Below are 18,247 nucleotides of genomic sequence, written 5' to 3' on the forward strand. Positions count from 1 at the left end.
TGAGATGCCAGTCAGCAAGTCATCTATCTCTTTTCTTTGAAAAATTTTTTTTCTACCCAGAGCTGTAGTCTGTTACTGTATCATTCAGGCTATTCTTGGTCACTAAGTACTTCAGTTTATAATTAGCTTGGAAATGCAGAGGAGAGTCATTAAGATGACTTAGAGGAACACAAGCTTGCACAAGCCTGATGACCTGAGTTGAATTCCAAGAAACCAGAATGGAAAGAGAAAACAAACTACCAAAAATTAACCTCTGATCTCACACTCTCACTGTGGTATGTCCACCCTGACACCCATATCCTCATGTCATACACATATATAAATACACATAGAACACAACTAATAAATGACATTTAAATTGCTAAAAAGTTAAAAAAGAAGAAAAATTATAAATATTATATTTCATAATATTTAATGTTACTCAAAACAGTAAATAGTCCCCTCTAAATGACTCACTTTTTATTGATATACCATTTACAATGTTATTATAGAACTTATTACCAAGAACAACCACATTATATGGGCTGAGCAAGCCAAAAATAAATATTGATGCTGAAGCAAAAGAATATGTTTTGAAATCTGATTTTTAAATGTTAAGAATTTAAAAAATGAGTTACAAATATATGATCATATCATATAACAATATGAATTTCTATACCTTCAATAATAAATAAACAGGATCAGTAGTGCAAGACAGCTCCTATTTTATAATATATATATATATATATATATATATATATATATATACACATATACATATATATACTGTAGTTTGTATGTATATGGGATTCCTGGCTGACTAGACAATGCGGGGATCTCATCTAGCCTGATCCAGGACATCATTTTATGACCATGTGTAATGCAACACTGACTAAGGACAGTTCTATATTTTATACAGTATATACATTTTAGTGTTCCGGCAATCAAAAGGCTCATAAGTTATGGTTCATTTGAACATTGGAAAGACCAGAGGTGAACAATGCCATTAGTTCAGCACTGTGCAAAAATCATGCCAGTTTCAATTTGTGGAGTGTGTTCATCCACAAATACAATATTGTTACACTCATCTTGCCATTCAGAGTCACTTTCTATCTCTTGTTGGGTAATGAAAGGTGACAGGGTAAGAGGATTATAGGACTGACAGCACACAGCCAGTGCTCATTTTAGACACCATTTTATCCTTTCACTTAACAGCGGCCCAGAAAGGAACACTGGGTCTCTATTTTTTATAGAAAAACTAAAAAAAAAAACAAAAAACAAAAAACTTCTATTAATCCCCCTGCTTCCTGATATACAATTTAATAAAGGAAAGCACTTCTTCTGTTATAAAGATGTGAAAACTCAAACAAATGAAGAGAGAAAGCACTCCAGAAAGATAAGGCCTGATACTAATTGGCCAAAAGATTGTAACTTCTTCCTAGACATTTTTGGGATAATAAAATATAAATAGGAATAAAGGAGCCTAGGCAACAGAAAGAGAATGATACCACATGGGTCCTATGGATGAGTAATAGATAGGTTCCAGGTTGGCATAAAACAGTAAAGAGAATGGGCTGCACAGTAGGACTGATATCATGAAACTTTTGTAGCCAATGAAAGGCTGACTTGAGAATATAAACAAAAGATTTTTTTTTTCACTAAAGAAAAGATGCTTTTAGGTAAAACTTCTAACTTTCAAATATCAATCCTTTTTTTAACTTTAAACAAAATTTTATTACACAAGGGTTGTGTGCTTCTCTACTTTGAACACAATCATTCTCACCCTCCGCAGAAAGGCTGCTTCTGAACTTCTCATGTGGTGACAGTGCTACAGTCCTGAGGCTCACAGAACAGTAGAGATGCCTCAGTGATTTAACTTGAAAGCTGGACACTGCCATATAGCTCTTGCACCCAGCGTCAGGAATGTACAAATATTTTTATTCAGAAATACAAAATAAATTATCTGTAGGCATGACCAATAACAGCAGTAAGCCATTATACATTGTCAAAAGAAACCAGTAACTGATGGTTACAGTGATCAGCCAGCCTTCTCTTCAGTCATTTTGTTCAGGTGACTCCTCTGAAGTTATCAGTGAGGAACCTGCCTTGAGGTTCCTGTCATAGTTCACTGATATGTGCTAAGCACTATTCCAGGAGTTAGAAGATGCCATTTCCCATACCCCCTCCCATTCCACCCATTGCACCCATTCCAGGGACATTCTCTTCTTTAGAAATTTCTGTCACTACAGCTTTCACCTGTAGTTAGCAAGGAGGCCACCCCAGCAGCATCCAGTAAGGCAGTTCTTAAAACCTTTGTTGGATCAATGATTCCCTTTTCCACCATGGTCATAAAATCTCCAAGCATGGCATCATAACCAACTTCTGAGGAACTCTGCAGAATTTTCTCAACTATCAAAGATCCTTCAATATCTGCATTTTTAGCAATCATCATTGCACGAATTTTAAGTGCTCTTTTAATACTTTCTATACCTATTTTCTTATCTTCATTAGCTTTAATGAATCCAAGGCTGGGATGCAATGAAGGAGAGCGCAGCCCCCTCCTAGAACAATGCCTTCTTCTAGCTGCTCTTGTAGCTGCTCTTGTAGCACTGAGAGCATCTGTAACTGTCGTTCTTCTCATTCACTTCCACATCACTTGTCCCTCCAAGGTTTAGCACAGGTACTTCATCTGAAACTAACAAGTTACTCGTTCAGCTTTTCCTTTTTATATTCACTAGTTGTGATGTCTAGCTGCTCAGGGATTTCTTGAATATATTTTTCATTGTGAGCTTTGCCACCTTTTCCTTTCAAACACATGGCATCATCTTTGGTGACAATGACCTTTTAAACTGCTTCTTCCTATTGACCCCAAACCCTGGAGCTTTGACTGCTACAACCTGAAGACCAACTTTTAGCCTGTTCAAAACCAGTGTCCTTAAATCTTCTTTGTCACCATCTTCAGTGATTATGACCAAGGGCTTCTGATGAGCATTAGCAATTTCAAGAGCAGGCACAATGGATGGAACACCAGAAATTTTCTTTTAACTCAACAAAACAAAGGCATCTTGGAATTCACATGTTTGATCTTTTGATGTGTTAATAAAATATGGGAAATATATCCTCTATCAAACTTCATGCCTTCAATAAAGTCTAGCTCATCATTCAGGGTTTGTCTATCCTCCACCATGACGACACCCTTTCTTCCAACCTTTTTCATTGCATCAGAAAGGATGATCCGAAAGCGTTTGCCTCTATTTGCAGAAATTGTAGCAACCTGGGCAATTTCGTCAGGGGTTGTCACAGGTTTAGATTGTTTCTTAAGTTCAGCAATTACAGCATTGACAGCCAACATCACACCTCCCTGGATTTCCGGTGGATTAGTCCCTTTGCCGATCTTCTCAAAGTCTTTGGCCATAGAGCGTGCCAGAACGGCAGCAGCAGGGGCGCCATCCCCATCCTCTTCGTTTGTGTTATTGGCAACATCCTGAACAAGTTTAGCTCTGATAGTTTTGCATTTATCCTTTAAATCAATTGACTTTGCGACAGTGACCCCGTCTTTTGTTACTTTGGGACTTCCCTGACTCTGTTCAATATTCACCATTCTTCCTTTTGGCCCCATTGTAACAGCTACATCATTGGCTGAAAGGTCTACACTTTGAAACACTAAAGTTTGACCATCTGCACCAAATTGTACATCTTTGGCATAGGCCCGAGTGAGATGAGGAGCCAGTGCACGGGACACTGGTCTCATCTGGGGAAGGACTGTGGGTAGTCAAAGCATTTCTGAGGGGCAGCGACAGGAGAGCAAGAGTCAAGGCAGGCTGTCTGGGGCTAATGAAGGTAAATATCTATTCTATTTAGTATTCTTCCACAGGTATGGCCTGATGTGTAAGGTCAGCTTGACAGTGGTTACTTTTCTACAAATAGAAGCTTTAATACAGTACCACAAAATTAATAAGGACTCAAAACATCGTTAATCTTTCAAATCCAAGTATATAGAAATAAATAGGTGAGAGGCTAGAGATAATGCTCAGCTGTTAATACCACATACGACTCTAACAGAAGGTCTGAGTTCTGTTTCCTGCCCCGGGGCTGGACATCTCATGTAATTTCAGCTTTAAGGGATACAAGCAGTGTCTTCTGGATGCTATGAGTACCTTCATTAGTGTACAAAAACCTAGTGTGCACACAAACACACACACACACACACACACACAGAGGCATACAATGTATTTAAAAATGAGAGAAGTAAAAATTCAAAGCTTTAGTGGTAATAATTTAAACATAAAAATTCATAATCGATTATGCAATTCCATGATCACCCATGGAAGCAGCACTTGGGCATCATTGCCTGGATTGACCTATTGTTCATGCTATGGCCAGCATGTTAGGCAGTGGCTTCTCCAGAAAGGGGACCAAGGGACTAGGATTAGAACTGTGCTCTGACAATCCAGTGAGTCTGTGTCAAAGCTCAGCCTTGGTGATCATGGGAGAATAGTCTAGAGAAGTGAAGAGGAAGAAGTGATAGGAAGATGGGAAGCCTGAGAAAGAGGGACATTAATCATGCACACATCGCTAAAGGTAATTTAAAATTTCTTTTAAGGAATATTCAAAATACATATAAATATATCTTTAATGTTCATAAAGACTTTATAAGTTGTAAAAATATCATTTGACTTATGCATTTTATTGTATCTATCATCTTTTCTAATTCCTTCTCCCATCCTCCTGTTTCCTGTTTCCTCCTCTTTCCTTTCATTCTTCCTTTCTTTTCTTCCAACCCAGTCTCCTAGACTCCCAGTCTCTCTCTCTCTTTCTCATTTACTGTTTTAATCTAAAGAAATGAATGTTTAGTAAAACATTATATAGATTGTATGACTTCATTCATACCCACACAAATACACTTTATATATAATATATATAATACATATAAAACATATTATATATGTATGCATATAATACATTTAAACATCAGAAGGTTTTGACTCAGTGTTTAACTACAAAGGCCCACATGAAGAGCCCATACACTCCAAGCTACAAAATGTTAGTTACACCAGTTTTCCATGGTATAGGGTGAGTACTGTGGAAGAGTTTTATTCTGAATTGAAACCTATACTTCAACACTGGGAACAAGTATGTTTCATGTAAAAATGAATCAAGATATATGTCTTTTCATGATTATACTTGGCATCAAATACATAGTCTACTATGTGCTCCCTTTAGGAAGATTCACTAAAACAGAAGAGATAGAATAGCTAAGTCATGGAGGCAATATATCATATCACTGACACATACTTTCAACAAGCTATCACACTCCTCCAAAATTTCATGGACCTCAATAGTACTGTAGGAGTAGAAAGTATTTCAGAATCACATTGGAACTTCTAGTTGTTTAATGTAGGATGTCAGGTCAGGCACTGCAATCATCACATGTGGATTATATTGCTGTGGCTGTCCTGACATTCAAAGCTTTCAAGGAATTGTCTTCTACCTGGTATGTATCATCCGTGTGAGATGTTAACTGCGTCAGCTTCTTTCCTGTTAAGGAATCCAGATTGTATCTGCAAGAATTTCAAAAGAGCCTTTACTTTTCTCAGGAGTAATCCCCAGGAACCAACTCTTCCTCAGTTTTCATTGCAATACTTCCTCTTCGTAGTGAAGTGACAATATGTCAGATTTTATAAGCACCAAGCATTTCAAGGGAGAGCACTTTAAACTGTTGCAATGTAATCAAAGAAAATTTCAGATGATGTAAAATAGATAATGTAGAATTCCCCAAGTGTCTGATTTACTTCTTTTTGGCAGAGGTTATTTTTTTTTTTTCTAGGCAGGGTTTCTTTGTGTATCCTTGGCTCTCCTGGAAATGGCTCTGTAGACCAGGTGGCTGTGTCTGCCTCCCAAGTGCTTGGACTAAAGACATGTCATCACACTCTGATTTATTTCTTAGGGAAGTAATATTTAAAGAAAATCATTGCTGGACTGCCAGCATAGCTCAGTGGTAGAGTGCATATTTACTATGTATGAAGTTTTGGGTTGTGTTTGAATACTGCAAACACACACACACACACACACACACACACACACACACACACACACACAGACCATGCATACACCAAAAAGTGTTAAGATTATTACTGAAGGCATATGTTTCTAATGTATTTATAACTGAATTTTATCTTAGTAGAAACAAAATCACAAACACAATTTACAAACTGTTTCTCTGAAAAGTTAAATCATTTTTCTTAGAAAATATTAGTTCGATTGATGCCTTTTATAAAGGTGAAATTGTGATCCACCAGCAAAGAGAAGACAAAATGTTCACCCAGCATGTGTGTTGTAGCCACAAAATGGAAACCTCAGAATAGAACTTCATTTGAAAACAGCATATTTGCAGGAATAACTGGCTAAGATGAAATCATATTGTAAAGGGTGAGTGCTGAATCCAATATGAGTGGTGTCATAAGAAGAGGAGGATGGACACAGAGACATGTATGACAGAGAAGGTCAAGGAGACAGAGGCAGTGATTTAAGTGTGGCATTTGCAGTTCAAAGAACATCCTGGATTTCTGCAATCCACTGGAAGACAGGAGGAACAGTGATTGTACTTCCTGTGTTTCAAAGAGAGAGTGACCCTGCAAACCTGTCATTTGGACTTGTGGCCTCCACAAGTGTGAGACTATAAATTTCTACTGTTTTCAAGACATCCAACTTGTGGCATTTTGTTATGGAAGTCCTAGGATATAAATATAATTTCTAAGACTTTTCAGATCTAATACTTCATTTCATGGTTCTTCAATATTTGCCTATTACTGATCATTGTCAACGCATCATAGGAGCATGTCAGTGTGTGTGTGTGTGTGTGTGTGTGTGTGTGTGTGTGTGTGTTCATGTAGACCAGAAGGAACTTTCTTGAATGTCCTTTTACAGAGACGGCTCACCTTTTGTGTTTTATATTAGGTATCTCAGTGGGTGTTGAGAACTCATCAAGTGTGCTAGGATTGCTAGGATCTATCTCAGGCAGGCCAACAAGCCTGAGGTATCCTTCTGTCTGTACCTACCCAAATGCTGGTGGTGGGGGTGACAAGGGTATGCCACTCTGCCAAGATTTATTCTTGTGTTCTGAGAATTAAACTTAATACCTCATACTTACAATGCAAATGCTTTAGCAACCATCTTTGTTAGGTTTATTTTGTTGGTTTGTTTTAAAATAATGTTGGAACTGTTATTTGAATATAGATATGACAGAAAGGTCTTTCCTGTATAATAATATATGACTCCAATTAACATATAATTGAAATTTTTGAGTTGGGTAGAACCAAATAAAACTGTCAAAAAAATTAATGAATTGATTCTTAATGATATTTCTCTTCTTTACTTATAGACCAGGGTTGTGTCCTGGCATCAGAGAAATTTTCTGTCGCGGTAGTCGGGGAGCAAGTTCAGATGGAGACCCATATTTTATGAAGAGAGAGTCTACACTGAAGTTTTCCGTTAGGTCCCTCCCCTCAGAGCTTCAGGAACCATGCAGAAGAGATGGGAGAAAATCCTAGGAGTCAGGGGAAACAGAGGATACCAGGAGATCATAGCCCACAGAATCACCCAATCAGGGCTCACATGGGTTCACAGAGACTGAAGCAGCAAACGTGAGGCCTGCATGGGTTTGCACTAGGTCCTCTGCATAGACATGATGGCTATCAGTGTGGTGGTGTTGTAGTCATAGCAGCGGGAGTGGTATGTCTCTGAACCATTTGCCAGCTCTGTGGGTTCTTTCCTTCCTATTGGATTGCCTTCCAGTGTCACGATGAAGGCCTTTGCCTGTCTTGTTTTATATTGTTTTGTTCCGTTTCATGTTCTCTCTTGGAAGCCTGCTCCTTTCTGGAAATGGAGGGTGTACTGGATAGCTTTGTGTCAACTTGACACAGCTGGAGTTATCACAGAGAAAGGAGCTTCAGTTGGGGAAATGCCTCCATGAGATCCAGCTGTAAGGCATTTTCTCAATTAGGGATCAAGGGGGGAGGTTCCCTTGTGGGTGGTGCCATCTCTGGGCTGGTAGTCTTGGGTTCTATAAGAGAGTGGACTGAGCAAGCCAGGGGAGGCAAGCCAGTAAAGAACATCCCTCCATGGCCTCTGCATCAGCTCCTGCTTTCTGACCTGGTTGAGTTCCAGTCCTGCATCCTTGGGTGATCTACAGCAGTATGGAAATGTAAACGGAATAAACCCTTTCCTCCCCAACTTGCTTCTTGGTCATGATGTTGTACAGGAATAGAAACCCTGACTAAGACAGAGGGGAAGTGGTTCCTGGAGAGAGGGGAAGTGAGGAGGGATGGGAGGAATAAAGAGATGGAAAACTATCATCAGGATGTATTGCATGAGAAATGAATTTATTTAAAACATTAACAAATATTTATAGGTAAGTTTCCCAAATCCAATGGACAGTTAAACAAATTATCAAGTGTGGAAAAGCAATGTTGTTTGAGTGTAAACAACGAGCACGAAATTAGTTGTATTCTTCGCCGTACTCCTTTGGACTTTTAGAAAGTTTTATGAAGCACGTCTGTCTCATCATTTTAGATGATTTGACTTAGGAGACTGTTTTCGCTAACTGAAAAATCTTTAAATACAGGACATTTTAAATTTTTAAATGTTACTACAGTTCTCTTTTAGCAAACAGAGACCCGGAGAACAACAGCATCTGGGAGCAGTGTCAGAATAAGCTGAGTGCCTTTGGAAGAGAGGTCAGAAATTAGGTCATCTGTCTGGGCTGAGCACACTATGGAATCGGTCAGAAAACTGGTTGACTCGCCTTTGCTTTTCTTTTTTCATGGGACTTGTAGACTGTCCTTATCTTTTCTCTTTTGCCCCTTGGGTACTAAATAGCAAAGTGATCCTCACAAGTAAAAACCACTCTTCTGCTACAAATATGACCTTAATTTATCTTTTCCTGTAAAGTTTTAAGGATAAATTCTTATTGCGACAAAGGTGCCTTTGCTGGTCCTGAGTACCATCCCCGTGACAATTATATGTGTGAAAGGGTATTGACGGAGAGCTCTAGGGGCTGTTACTGAAATACAGCAGTTGAAGTGAAAAACCCATTTCTCATTTAATAAATACTTCTGAACAGCCTGTCACCGCACACCATATTTATAAGCACAGTTCTGATGGTTCTATTTTCTTCTTGCTCTGCATCTGTAAAGCTTCCTTAATCAGCTGGCATTTGGCATGTGACTCTGGCGCCATGATCAGGGGTCAGTTAAAATGAGCCCCACCTCCAAAGCATCCATGATATGAGTTAGAGATACTGTAATGAGGGACATTGCTCAGTTTTATATACTTTCTAAACTAGGACTTCCAGAACATTAATGAGCAGAGCCAATAGGATTCAATATTTAGATTTTTTAAAGTTTAAGCTCTCAAACCTGAGATTTTTTTTTTAACTTTCTCAAGTGGCTTTATTTGAAATTGTGCAATGTATACTGATTTTAACTATGTGGTATCTTTAACTTATTTACTTTTATTTCGGTATATTGTGTGTGTATATATGACTCTATGTATACCGTACCCATACAAATGCCCTCTGAGTCTAAAAGAGAGAATCATATACTTTGGAAGTTGTAGGTGGTTGAAAGCTGTCATGCGAGTGCTGGGTCCTAAACTATGGTGCTCTCCAAGAACAGTAAGTGCTGTTAGCCTCTGAGTCATGTCTGGAGCCCATCAAACATCTGTTCTCTTCATACCTTATTCATGTAAGTTCTTATCCCAACTGTCTACACCAAGAAAAGTTCCCAGGAAACACTAAAGAGTATTTTCTATGAAAGAATATACAAAGATGATATTGGCTTTGGGGGACCCAGGAATTAGCATGTTAAGCCTCCTGTTATCCTTACACTGAATTATGAGTTCCTTGCCTTTTGTTTCTTTATATATGCCCCAACCTCAGCACACACAAAATACCAAATGCTGTAGAAGATACCTTTAGTTTTCTATTTCAAGACATGCATAATTTTGTCAAATATTAGCTTCATACTTGGAGATTGTACTTTTTATCTTTTTAAAAGAAATTAGTGCAGAAGTGATATAATACTGCAGGAATGTCTTTCCTTGTCCCAGTTTTATGAGATCAGCTTCTAATATGTTGGGGCAGTAAGTGGGACATTATGTAGCCACATTATGTATCAACGAGTAATACTATTTGTTCTAAATTTAATTTTATTATTATTTTTTTACTTACTCACTTTACATCTGGTTCATTAGACCCCTCCTGATTAGCTCCTCCAATAATCCTTTCTCTATCTCCTCCTTTCCTTCTCCTGTGGGCAGGTGGAGGCATCCCTGGGTATGCACATTAAATCTCTTTGAGAATAGGTACTTCCTGTCCCACTGAAGTCAGACAAGACAACCCAGATAGAAGAACATATCCTATGTATGGAAAACAGTTTTGGGGATAGTCTGTACTCCAGTTGTTCAGGACCCACGTGTCAAGCTACACGTATATAACATATGAGCAGGGAGGCCTAGGTCAGTCCCGTGTATGTTATTTGGTTGGTGGTTTAGACTCTGAGGGCTCCAAGGGTTCAGGTTTGTTGACTCTGCTGGTCTTCCTGTAGAGTTTCTATCCCCTGTGGGGATACAATTCTTCCTCCTATTCTTCCATAAGAGTCCCCAAATTCCATTCACCCTTGTGTTTAGGTGTTGGTTTCTGTATGACTTAGCTACTGGGTGGAGCCTCTTAAAGGACAATATGCTCCTGTCTGCAAGTATAACAGAGTATCATTAATAGTGTTAGGGATTGGTGCTTGTTCATGGGATGGATCTCAAGTTGGGATGGTCATTGTTTGGCCAATCTCTCAGTTTCTGCTCTATCTTCAGTGCCTACATTGAAAGTTATGTGGGTAGGTTGGTGTCTCTATCACTCCACTGGGGTTCCTGTCTGGCTACATGAGGTATCATATCAAATTCCTATCTAGCTATGGGTTTTATATCCCAAATATAGTAAGTCACAGCTAAGGTCATGCACATTAATCTTGGGCAACTCCTTTATCCCAGGTCTATGTCTTGTCTAGAGGTGACCTCACATCTCCTCATCCCTGTTAGTTACAGATTTCCATTCATTTTCATGGTAATCTAGTTGTCTCTTCTGTCCTTCCACATCCATGATCGTGAACCCCTCCCCCCATTCCCTTTCCTATCCCTGCTCCTTTCCAGTCCCCTCCCTTCATCTGCCTCTTATAGCTATTTTATTCCCCCTTCTAAGTGAGATTCAGGCTTCCTTGCTTGGGCCTTCCTTCTTGTTTTAGCTTCTTTGAGCCTGTGGAGTGTAACATCATACCTGTATTTTATGACTATTATCCACTTATCATTGAGTATAGACCATGCCTATCCTTTTGGGACTCCGTTACATCACTCAGGATGATATTCTCAAGTTCCATTCATTTGCCTGCAAAATTCATAATATCTTGGTTTTTGATAGCTGAAGAGTATTCCATTGTGTAAATTTACCACATTTTCTTTATCCATTTTTCAGTTGATGGAAAAAGTAATACTTTCAACAGATGAAGGAATGTGTGAACATCATTTAGGTCCTTTGATTCTCTTGATGTCACTATAAAAATGGGAATAATATCTATTTTTTTCAGGTAATAGACGGTATACATATACATATACATTCACACATAGTGTGTGGGTTTGCTTTAAAATACCAACTTATATAAAGGCCATTCCATCTAGGGAAGCAGATAGGATAATTGAATATCTTCACCTCTCCCTGTGTTCCTCCAGGTAGAATTACCCATTCTCATCCACATCTCTGCACCAGAACACCGACAACAACAACCCTTTACCCTCAATTCCTAACTTTAGTAGATAACATATTTTCTCCTTTTACAATCCTGTCCCCTGACTTTTTGTTTGTATGAGGCCATGACTACAGCAGCCACTCCCTGGAAACCCGCAGGACGCTCTGGCCAGGGAATCAAGTAGGCTAAATACAGATCTTCACCTCTCCCTCAGTCCCTCAAAATCTAAACCCTCAGTCTCATCCTCAGGCTCTGTACCAGTCCTTTTGCTGTGTCCTTTCCTCATTGCTTGCCTCAATTCCTAGGGGACTAAGCAGATTTTGTGGAAACACCCTGCTTTACTCCCCCACGTGGACCTCCTCAGGCTATATCCATTCCTAAGTGTCAACTTCCAGCATTTTAAAACACATTTGACCTGTACCTCCAAGTCACTGCATCTATCATGATCCCAGAAGAGTTTGTACAAGGCAACAAACAAAAATACTCTTCTAACTACTGACTGGAGAGGGCAACAGAAACCAAGGAACAATATACGCACCTTATAAAGACAAGACAGATTTCAGCCTACAATTAAAAGAGTCTCCACACTAGAAGCCTAGACAACAATTTAAAAACAATCAATAATGGCTATATATCTCCATTAGAGCCCAGCAACCCTATCACACCAGGCCCTGAGTGCTGCCACACAGCTGAAACATAAGACAAAGTCCTTCCTTTAAATAGCCTTTGTGAAAATGATAAAGGTCCTTAAAGAGGAAACAGATAAACCCCTTAAAGAAGTCTATGAATACAAAAACCAACTGTGAAAGGAAATGAATAAAACAGTTTAAGACTTGAAAGTGGAAATAGAATCAATAAAAAGCCCCAAACTTGAGGATATGGATATAAAGAATGTGGGAACTTGAACAGGCACATCAGAGGCAAAGATCATGATGCCAGTGCCTGACAAATACAGAAATGGATGCTCATAGCCAATGGACAGAGCACAGAGTCCACAATGAAGGAGCTAGAGAAAGTACCCAAGGAGCTGAAGAGGTTTTCAGCCCCATAGGAGGAACAACAATATGAACTAATCAGTACCCCCAGAGCTCCCAGAGACGAAAACACCAACCAAAGAAAACACATAGTGGGACTCAAGACTCTACCTGCATATGTAGCAGAGGATGACCTAGTTGGTCATCAGTGGAAAGAGAGGTCCTTGGTCCTGTGAAGGTTCTATGCCCCAGTATAAGGGCCAGGAAGTGAGAGTGGGTGAGTTCGTGAGCAGGGGTAGGGGGTGGGGGGTGGGAGGTAGGGGGTTTTCATAGGGGAAGCCAGGAAAGAGGATAACATGTGAAATATAAATAAAGAAAATATCTAATGAAAAAGAAAAAAGAAAAAGAAAGAAAAAAAGAGGAAATGTTCAACATACTGATTTATCAGGGAAATGCAAATCAAATCTACTTTTAGATTTTTATGCTATAGCTATCAAATTTGCTGTTGTCAGTAAAACAAATGGCAGCTCATGTTGTCAAAGATGTAGAATAAGGGAACATTTACTCATTGCTATTGGAAGTACAAACTTTTGTAGATTCCATAAAAATCATTGAGGCAGTCCTTGGAAAAATGGAATTGATTTAGCCTAAGATCCAGCTATACCACTCTTAGGTGTACACTCTCTAAGTTTATGATTTTTAGCACACAAACATTTGCTCAGCATTGTTTATTTTAGCTTTATTTTTAATAGGTATAAATAAAACAACCAAAATAATCCTCAATAAAATAATGAATAAGGATAAATAGTGGTATATTTGCATAATAGAATGTTACTTAGGTTTTTAAAATGGGATTATGTATAAAGTAAGGGGCACAGATATCTCATTAGGAAATAGAATTAGAATGGATAGATATAGATGTGTGAGAGGATTGGAACAGGAGGGTGAAACAGGATGGGGAGGGGAATGGAGGCAAGAAATGGGATATTGGGAGAAATAAATTAATAACCATTTGTAAAATTATGGAAGGTTATAACAGTAGAACCTTCTAAAATATGTACATACAGGAAGGCAATCTAAGTGGTCAGAGCCAAACAATGGCAACAGAGTTCCAACTTGCCATCTCTTTTCATCAAATGACTCTATCCATACTAGGAATAAATTATATATATAGAATTGAGTTGTTTGTGAAATGGGTGAGAATCCTTTTTATAACCTAGGCTATTACTAAGACTATTGGTGTTCTTCACTATCTGATGTCAAGTTTCCATTGCTGAAGACAGCACATACAGGACTCATTGAACACAGAAAAGTTGAGTTGGTGCCTGTATAAATCTTTAATTCTTATGTCTAGCAACTTTGATACCGAAAGGTACTATGAAAGGTCCCAAAATAGAATCATAAATACAGTTTAGTCCCAAACCCTTTGATGTGCTTGGTCAATGTGTCAAAATGTTTATGGGAGTAACCAAGCAATATGTGATTTGACTTAATGCACATGCAACGTTTTATACCCATAACTGACACTGGTTGGAGACCAAGAACTTAAGATTAGATAATGTAGGATATCTTGGATAAAACCAAATACTATTGCTTAAAAAACAATAACAATAACAACAAGATCAAGAATAAGAACAACGAAAGAGACTCATAGCCAGATATTATGCAGACTAGGTGACCTTGGAACTCTGAGCCCTAAAGACATGTCCCCATCAAATCTCTCACTTAGTGCTCTTGGAGTCTTTTAGAAGAGGAGGCAGAAAGAATGTCAGAGCCAAGATGGATAGAAGGCACTAAAAGTAAGACCTCCTAAATTAACACAGTGAAAACTTATATGAACTTACAGAGACTGAAGCAGTATACACAAAGCTTTCATAGAGCTGCACTGGGTCTTCTCCTTCTTAATTATACCATTTATTTTCCATAGTGTTTACGGTCAACTATTATGTTCTCTGTATTGTGTTTATGTGTGCAATGATGTACATGATTGTGTATGTGAGTGTGTGTGTGTGTGTTTGTGTATGCGTGTATTGAGGTCTGAGGATACCTTCAGCTTGTAGTTTTCACCTTTCACCTTGTTTGAGTCCTCTTTTTGTTGGCCACTGTGTAACCAGGGTAGCCAGCCTGGGCATGTAAGAATGCAAATAGGAAAATTCTTTAATTTTTCTTTTGTCCTAGGAATACTGAATTATAAATCTACATAAAAGCTCCCAGTATTACATGTTCCCTGAAGATTTGAACTCAGATCCTCATACTTCAGCAGTTAGCAACCTTCCTGGATGGCAATTATCCTATTATTATTCTATAACAATTTAAAACTATTTCCAGAGCAGGTGAGTAATATTTTTCCTAGTGTGATAGAATACTGAGAAAAATAACAGCTGTGTAGCTATCTCCACCATTCTAAAAAAAAAAAAAAAAAAGTGTCCCTTAAAAGAAAGAGGAAGTTCATGAGATTTAGGAAGGTAATGAAATATTTACTAGGCTCAAGAATCTCATGAGTCTTACAAAATTTTGGAAAGTCACAAATTTTCATGGTACAAAAGTCTCCTCCCCAAATTTATATAAGCCTTGAATTACGAATGATAGATAGAAATCACCTATAAATTGTTCAGGGAGCTCAAAGCCTGGCACTTCATGCATCATTCCCACACCACAGAAGGGCATTTTGGTGATACAGTTCTTTTTGAGTCATCGAGCTCCTGTAAGCAATTTCAATAAACTTAGTTTTATACATATAAAATGAGTCAAATTCTCATAGCAGAGAATTGCCCTGTGGAAGAGAGTCTTGATGAATAATTATCTAAATCAGACTGGCATGTCTGTGGGGGGTTGTCTTAATGCTTAATTGAACTAGCCCAGTCTGGGTAGTACCACTCCCCATGCTGGACTTGGAACTATATTGCAAAGCAAAGTTAAAGAAAACACACACACACACACACACACACACACCAATCAAGGGTCCATATATTTACTCTTTGCTCTTGGCTGTAGTTGTAATGCTGTAAGTTTCTGCTCTGACTCCCCTACCCTCCAATAATGGACTGTAACACAAAGTTTTAAGCCAAATAAATCCTTTCTTCCTCATTTCTTGTTGTCAGATATTTGTCACAATAACAGATATAAAAGAAGACAACACACGCATACACGCACATACATACACACACATGTGAATGTGTGTCTGTGTGTCTCTATGTGTGTAAGTATAGAAATATAGTTGAAAATATGTGTTGCATTGTATTCAGTTAAAACCATCTCTACTTGTATACTTTATAAACAGTAATACTATTGTAAATATTAATTTATAGGAATTTAAAATTCACAGGATGTTAGGCATCGATTTAATTATATCAGGAAGGCTAAGGCAAACATTTAGATTTTAAAAGATGTTTTGGATTTCTCATCTAATACAAAACTTTAAGAAGAAAAAAAGTGAATTAAAATTTTGTGTTTAATTCATGTGGAAAAATGATTATCTTTCAAAGCACATTTCAAAACTATTTTGTACTGAAATATTTCAGTAGACATTTGTCTTCATCCTTTGTACCATAGAGGAAAATTGAAGTTATTTTCACAGTCCATGTAGCAAACTGTCATCTGTGCTTAGGTACTATAAAATAAACACAAGAACCTTAAATATATTTCATATATTTATAGCTCTAAACGTTTTTGAAATTTGTAACTGAAAATGAAATATCTCTCCCAGAAATAAATGATATCTCCTCAAATTATACTTATAGATTATTAAAGTGTAACTGCTTATATTTTATATGTATTATTTTTTATACTGTGTTTAATTCATTGTTAAATTCCACAAATATAGAATGTTATGATACTTTTTATTATTGATATATTTGAATTTGCTTCCAAATAGTTTGGTTTTTTTCCTTCATTTCCCATCAAGTTAAATTGCCTTTAGAAATACTGTTGCTTCAATTATATCTATGGTCAATGTTCAAAGTAATAACTATAAGTATATTGATTTAAGACAATTAAAATAACTTGAATAATGCTATTCTTTATTGTTGAAAATGAACAGAGAAATTTCTTGTGCATTTGTGAAAGTTTCTTCTGGTTCAAAGACAATTTTTTATAATAAGCTAGTTTAGACAGATGATAGTTATAAAATGCAATCCTGTCCTCAATTTGCTTTTATAACCACTGTTGGAATACTAGTTTTGTTGCTAGTGATGATTTTGCCATAATATTTCATTCCTAGAAAGTACAATACACAGAAACTTCACCTTGCTTCATATTTTGAACAGGAATGTAAATAAAAATGAATCTGATAAATATGAAGGCACAGAGAGATTTTTATCATCATATCACTACATCACATCTTCCAACACTAATTAATTAATCATGTTTTTGATAAGTTATGAGTTATTTTGCAAACTTCGGTATAGTAACATTCTTTATATCTGACAACTGGTGAAGCCTCTAGAACCACAGTGTTTTTTAGTTTTCTAGAAAGTGGGGTCCCCTGTGTGTTCTCTCAGAGGAATCTTCTTGGTATCTTGTAGCTATGGCTTGCTCAGGAGGCACTTGGTTTAGTCACATTTGTTTCCTCCATGGCACAGAAGTATTTAGTCATTGATTTTTCCTCTTGGTTGGTTGACAAACCCTTACTGTGTGTGTGAAGAATTGGTCCTCTTGTGGCTTTAAATTGCTTACGGAAGATTTGGCTCTGTGCAGTTTGTGTCTTGGCAAACCATTCCTCTTATCTGGACTGAGGTGTAGGCAGTCCCGCCTTCCCTACAGAATGCTTTAAGAGTCTCAGCCAGGTGACAGGAGAACTAGTAGAGAAAGAATGAACAGCATTATAAAGGACCAGCATGAAACATTTGTTAATCAGGAGTTTTCCTGCTCTCAGGGTAGCCACTCACTCTGTCAAAGCAATTGATGATCTTCTAGTAGTAGACAGAAATCCAAAATGTAGAGGAACTGAAGGCAGGCAGACTTTATTTGGTAAGCTGGCACATTTAACCTCTTGAAGTACCTTGCTTGTATGTATATTTGTGTGTGTATGTGTGTGTGTGTGTGTGTGTGTGTGTGTGTGTGTGTGTGTGTGAATGTAAAAACAAATAGAATCCTTTTTAGGTTTCCAGGCACCTTCCTATACTTTTCTTGTCAGCTCAGTAAGAAAAAAGAGAACTATATAACATGCTTTGATAAAGAAAGCTACCAGAACTGAAATGTGTTGCCAGACATGGCATTTTTCTTCTTATCCATTGAGAACTAAGGCCAATCATGTTTCATGGTGTTGTACCTGGTACTTGAAGATCCCATTTTAGTTCTGGAAGCTTTAATTATCAAAGCATCTTGGAAGAATTGGGTGTGGAACTTGGTGGTCAGGGGGTGGGGGTGAGGACAGGAAGGGAGACAACATCTGGAATGTAAATAGATAAAACAAATTAATAAAAATAAATTTAAATGTAAAAACATTTATCTAATACTTCATGAACAAAATGAAAGAAGGGGGAGGAGGAGGAAGAGGAGGAG

General features: G+C 37.8%; 2 pseudogenes; one reads left to right on the plus strand and one right to left on the minus strand.

Moving 5' to 3' along the window:
- Positions 1 to 2,136: 2,136 nt before the first annotated feature.
- On the minus strand, positions 2,137 to 3,760 carry LOC110337044 (annotated as a pseudogene).
- A 2,706-nt stretch (positions 3,761 to 6,466) lies between these two features.
- The window catches only part of LOC110336271, a 52,675-nt pseudogene continuing 40,894 nt past the window's right edge, over positions 6,467 to 18,247 (plus strand).

The sequence above is a fragment of the Mus pahari genome, chromosome 19, assembly GCF_900095145.1.
Source record: "Mus pahari chromosome 19, PAHARI_EIJ_v1.1, whole genome shotgun sequence".
NCBI lineage: Eukaryota > Metazoa > Chordata > Mammalia > Rodentia > Muridae > Mus > Mus pahari.